Here is a 6,256-nt window from a genome sequence, read left to right on the forward strand (position 1 = left end):
GTTTTCAGAAGTTTCTTCTAAAGTGAACACACCCCTCCCAGCTCCGCGGCCCAGCAATTGCACGCTCGGGGTATTTCTCTAGGGATGAAAACAGACGTCGCCACGAAGACTTGTACACTGAGGTCTGGCTCACCGCTGCCCCAGGACGCACCGCGGGGACGGGGACAAGCAGGTGCCGTCACGCTCCGTGGACAACCACGCTACTTTTCCGTAGCAACAAGCTGCCGACAGGCGCCGCCGCGGCTGAACCCCGGAGGCCGAGCCAGACGCGAAGGAATAGGTACGTACCTTCCGAACCCGGGGCCGGGGCGCAGGGGTGCGACAGCCTGGCTCGGTGCAGGCGGTGGGGGAGCGGGGGGCGGGGGGGGGCTCCGAGCAGAGCAAGGACGGCCGCAGGCCTCTGACAAAATCCAAAGGCAGAGAAACTTTCTCCAAAGTGCTGAAAATACCTGCAGGTTTATATAAGGAAATGTGGGACAAAGGTCAGTGGACCCAGGCAGGTGGGCTGTAAAGGTCAGGGCGTCATCGTCCTGGGGTCAATCGCGGGTGGGGTCTTGCTGGCTCCAGGCGGTCCTTTTTGCCTGAGGGGGTAGTTTTGGTTCCCAATAGGGGATGCTTTGCCCTCCGGCCTTTTGCCTGAGTTAAGAGATCAGCTGGAGGTAACTTAATCAATGAGAATGTTTGAGGTCAAACTTAAATAAGGTCAAAAATAAATAAATTAAGAATAAAAAAAGATGGGGCGCCTGGGTGGCTCAGTCGGTTAAGTGTCTGACTCTTGGTTTTGGCTCCGGTCATGATCTCACGGTTTCATGAGTTCGAGCCCCACATCGGGCTCTGTGCTGACTGTGGGGCCTGCTTGGGATTCTGTCTCCCTCTTTCTCTGTCCCTCCCCCACTTGTGCTGTCTCTGCCTCTCTCAAATAGACTTAAAAATTTGTTTTAATAAAAAAGAAATAGTACAGTTTTATACAGTTTATAAATAATAAAGATATATATATATAAATACTGTAATAAATATGACATTTACGTTGGGGGGGGCAGGAATCTGTACATTTGATCGGATACAGGAGGCAGAAAGGGAGAGGCTAAGGGCTAGAAGGTCTCTAGGTGGGGAAAAACACAAGTTTTAAAACAGGTCTTCTGGGAAGGTCTAACCTCTGTGCAAACTCCCTCCGGCATTAAGTTTCTCTTTAAAAATGTAACAGACACCGCCTACTGCCCATTAGGAAATTGACAAAAGACCTGACTAAAAATAAGTAGACCATAAAATGTAGAACCCAAGGAACCCTATGGCCATAGACTGCCCCTCATACCACCGAAATGGTCATGGGCATTCACTTCCCGATGCCCCCTCTCTGGAAAGAGAGCTTTCATACTACTCTTACTTTCTGGTCTTTTCTTTTTTAATGTTTATTCTCGAGAGGGAGAGAGACAGTTCCAGCAGGGAAGGGGCAGAGAGAGAGGGAGACACAGAATCTGAAGCAGGCTCCAGACTCTGAGCTGTCAGCACAGGGCCTGACGTGGGGATTGAACTCATGAACTGAGAGATCATGACCTGAGCCGAAGTCGGACGCTTAACTGACGGAGCCACACGGGCACCCCTCTTGCTTTCTGATCTTATACTCAAATTAACTTTTTCCTGCTGCTCATTTTATTTTGTGTCCACCTCTTCATTCCTCCAAGCAGTGAGACAACAAATCCCAGTATCGGGGTAAACAATCCTGCAACAATTCCTTAATAAAATAGGACAGAATGTACCAACAAGGAGTGTGCAAATACAGCCCGTGCTTCTCTGATGGCAAAGGCTGTTGTCCCCGCCCCCCCCCCCCAAATACCACCTCCCAGCAGCTGGTCCCATTCTACTGTTTCCACCGGAGAACGCAGTCCCAATGTTTCCAAAGTGCCTGATTTTTAAGAGAAATCCCAAAGCCTGGTTTTTATGTATAAGGTTCGGCAAGTAACTCGATATTAACAAAAAAGTTAAAACATTGTAGTTTGTGAGGCGACTGGGTGGCTCAGTCGGTTAAGCATCCGACTTGGGCTCAGGTCATGATCCGGCAGTTCATGAGTTTAAGCCCCACATCAGGCTTGGTGCTGACAGCTCAGATCCTGGAGCCTGCTTCCGATTCTCTCCGCCCCTCCCCTGCTGGCTCTCTGTCTCTCAAAAATAAAAACATTAAAAAAAATTGTAGTTTGTAATCGCTGATGTAGCGATTTATAAGAACCTATATTTGGTCTCCGTGCCTGTTTCTGGCACCAAACTCCCAAATCCCTTGGAACTTTTTGAGCTGATGAGAGAGAGCAAGGTGACTTTTGTCATGTTAATGAGGTGACTTTGGGACCCACCCAGCAGGGTAGGGGCTGGGTGTGATTAGGGTTTGGAGCCGTCGGTCCCACCCGCTGACCTCTGGGGGATCGGAAGTTGAATAAATCGCCAATGGCAACGAATTAATCAGTCATACCTGTGTAATGAAGCCTCTATAAAAACCCAAAAAGGACAGGGTTTGGAAAGCTTTTGGGCTGATGAACACGTGAGGGTTGCACCCTTTCCCCCACTGCCTTGCTCTTCATAATATACAGGTGCCCTTCATAATATACAGGTGATCTAGTAAGTAAAACGTTTCTGAGCTCTTCGAGCCACTCTAGCAAATTAATCCCACGTGAGGAGGGTGTCTTCCTGTCCCATCTATACCAGGTGGGTCAGAAGCACAGGTGAAGTGGGGGAGGGAGCAGTCTCATGGGACTGAGCCCTTAACCTCCTCTCCAAGGAGACAGTGTCCAAATTGTGTCGAGGTGTGGGACACCCGCTGGTGTCGCAGAACTGCGTGGTGGTGTGGGGAAAAACCCACACATCGGACTCGAGGTCAGAGCGTCCCTCGGTGTCCCCATGTCACACCCCCTCCTACTCTGGAATCCAGGCTGAGCTCCTCCAGGTTGGAATTGCTTCCCAAGTTTTCTACAGCCTTTTAGAAACCCCGCCTTCACCCACCGCACACTTAACCTGTCAATGCTGCTATTTGTTCTAACAACTGAAAGAAGGCAAACCCTAAGCCCTGCCGCGGTAGGCGAGCTTTCCTGGGTGGTTCCGAGGAAACCAGGTACGTCAAGTAAAACAAAGTAAATAAAAGCAAGAGGAAAACAAGACACTTTTTTTTTTTTTTTTTTTTTTACTTAGTAACTGCAAGGCGTGGGGCAAGTCACTTTCCTCCCTGTCCAAAAGGATGTTTTTTTAAAAAAAGTGTTTATATATTTTTTAATTTACATCCAAGTTAGTTAGCATATAGTGCAACAATGATTTCAGGAGTAGATTCCTTGGTGCCCCTTCCCCATTTAGCCCATCCCCCCTCCCACAACCCACAAATATGGAGTTTGTTCTCCATATTTATGAGTCTCTTCTGTTTTCCCACCCAACAACGCAAAAGAGACCCTCTTTCTCCGCATCCTCGCCAACATCTGTTGTCGCCTGAGATGTTAACGTTAGCCATTCTGCCAGGTGTAAGGTGGTATCTCATTGTGGTTTTGATTTGTAATTTCCCTGATGATGAGTGATGTTGAGCATCTTTTCATGTGTCGGTTGGCCATCTGGATGTCTTCTTTGGAGAAGTGTCTATTCATGTCTTTTGCCCATTTCTTCGCTGGATTATTTGTTTTGTGGGTGTTGAGTTTGATAAGTTCTTTACAGATTTTGGATACTAACCCTTTATCTGGTATGTCGTTTGCAAATATCTTCTCCCATTCTGTCGGTTCCCTTTTAGTTTTGCTGATGGTTTCCTTCACTGTGCAGAAGCTTGTTATTTTGATGAGGCCCCAGTAGTTCATTTTTGCTTTTGTTTCCCTTGCCTCCAGACACGTGTTGAGTAAGAAGTTGCTGTGGCCAAGATCAAAAAGGTTTTTGCCTGCTTTCTCCTCGAGGATTTTGATGGCTTCCTGTCTTACATTGAGGTCTTTCATCCATTTTGAGTTTATTTTTGTGTCTGGTGTAAGAAAGTGGTCCAGGTTCATTCTTCTGCGTGTCGCTGTCCAGTTTTCCCAGCACCACTTACTGAAGACACTGTCTTTATTCCATTGGATATTCTTTCCTGCTTTGTCAAAGATGAGTTGGCCATCTGTTTGTGGGTCCATTTCTGGGTTCTCTATTCTATTCCATTGATCTGAGTGTCTGTTCTTGTGCCAGTACCATACTGTCTTGATGATTAAGCTTTGTAGTACAGCTTGAAGTCCGGGATTGTGATGCCTCCTGCTTTGGTTTTCTTTTTCAAGATCGTTTTGGCTATGCGGGGTCTTTTCTGGTTCCATACAAATTGTAGGATTGTTTGTTCTAGCTCTGTGAAGAATGCTGGTGCTATTTTGATAAGGGTTGCATTGAATCTGCAGATTGCTTTGGGTGGTATCGACATGTCAACAATACTTCTTCTTCCAAAGGGATGTTTTTACTGCTCACTTTGCAGCAGGATAAATGAAGAATAAACAACATCTGGAGAGAAGCCCCCGACCTGGCACATCGGCTCCTTCCTTCTCCCCACACTTAACCCCATAGTTAACCATGAGCTGCCTGGTTGTCACTGAGAATCTCAGGCCTTCTTTCTCTCCATGTTGGATCCAGTGAGGAAAAGGTGCACTTTTTTTCTTCTCTCTCCGCCTCTCTCTCTCTTTTGCAGTTTTGTTCGTTGCCCAGGTCCCGGTTCTCACAAACGTGGGGGGTCTGCCTTGGCTGCAGGACAGTGGTGGAGAGCAGCGGGGCGGGCGGGGGCGGGGGGGGGGTGGTTAAGATGCCAGAGATGAGGGGGCAGGCCGACCTCCGTCCTCATTCTGGCTTCTCTGCTCCTCGCTGTGTGTTCTGATAGACAGGACTCAAGTGCTCTGAGTCCATATTCTCTCCTCTGCAAAAACGGGATGTCATAATCGTACCGAGGTGTTTTGTCAGGAAGACTCAATGAGGCGATACCTACAATGGTCTTTATAATACTAAGATGCCACGTTTCTTTTTTTCTCTCATCATTTCACGAATGTCCAGTGGAGTTTTCCAGAGGCCACGTGACATGAGCTGTCACAACAGACTGAACACAGGAGCAGGTGTGAGAATCCAGCCGTCTTCTATTAACCCAGACATTCAAGAGCTGGGCCAGTATGCGGAGTAATGCCACCCTTCTCACCAAATCTTTCAGGAAAATATGGTTACTTTTCATAAGAGTGTAATTTATTTAACATGCAGTGGGTTTGCTATTGTTACTTTTTGTTTTAATTTTTTTTTTAACGTTTATTCATTTTTGAGACAGAGAGAGACAGAGCATGAACGGGGGAGGGTCAGAGAGAGAGGGAGACACAGAATCCAAAGCAGGCCCCAGGCTCTGAGCTGTCAGCACAGAGCCCAACGCGGTGCTCGAACTCACGGAGCGCGAGATCATGACCTGAGCCGAAGTCAGACGCCTAACTGACTGAACCACCCAGGCGCCCCTAAGCTGCTTCCTCATTTAAATGTTTAGTTCTATAAATTGCTGTCGATAGAACCCACATAAATGAGAGCTCTTCGGGGTTCTTGTAAAAAGTCCTAGATCCGAAAGTCCTTGAGAATTGTTGACAGGAGTCTGCATTTAGGGAAAGTCTCGTGGATATTCTATTTAAACCCAAAGGCAAACAAGGTGTGGAAAGGCGCGTTCCCTCCTTGGAAAGCGCATTTGTGCACGAGGGGCCGCACGGCAGTTGTTTGTACCTCTGTAGACCTTGCCGGTCAGCGTGGAGTGGGTTGTTAATGAATCAACGAGGCCGCTGCTTAATCACTAAACGCTTTAACAGATCCTGAAAGATCTGGTGAGAAGGGTGGCATTCGTGACAGAGAGGTTGAAGGTTGGAGTGTCACTTCTACGCACTTGGAGATCATCAGAGTGGAACAGGGCCCCGTGGAAGCCAGCTTTGCCAAAACTGCCACCTGTTGGGCCTAGGCTGCATGGAAGAGCCGGAGAGTCCAGGTGTGGAGCCAGCTGTAGGGCCTGGACCCAATGCCAGGGCTCTGCCGGCCCGCTTTGGTTAAGTCCTGGCTGTTACAGCAAGTTGCCTCACCTGTCTGTGCCTCAGTCTCCCCTTCGTCAAAAGAATGATCTGAGGGGTGCCTGGGTGGCTCAGGCCTGGGTGCAGCGTCCAACTCTTGATTTCGGCTCAGGTCACACTCTCACGGTTCGTGAGTTCGAGCCCCGCGTCGGGCCCTGTGCTGACAGCTCAGAGCCTGGAGCCTGCTCCGGATTCTGTGTCTCCCTCTCTCT

The 6,256-nt window shown here is 48.4% G+C and overlaps 1 long non-coding RNA gene across 1 annotated transcript in view; it reads left to right on the top strand.

Annotated features, from left to right (window-relative positions):
• The window catches only part of LOC123382550, a 19,535-nt gene continuing 13,279 nt past the window's right edge, over nt 1-6,256 (top strand). The window contains exon 1 of the long non-coding RNA XR_006591073.1: nt 1-280. This is a non-coding gene — a long non-coding RNA (uncharacterized LOC123382550). The remainder of the gene's footprint in view (nt 281-6,256) is intronic.

This window comes from Felis catus, chromosome E3, assembly GCF_018350175.1.
Source record: "Felis catus isolate Fca126 chromosome E3, F.catus_Fca126_mat1.0, whole genome shotgun sequence".
NCBI classification, from domain to species: Eukaryota; Metazoa; Chordata; class Mammalia; order Carnivora; family Felidae; genus Felis; species Felis catus.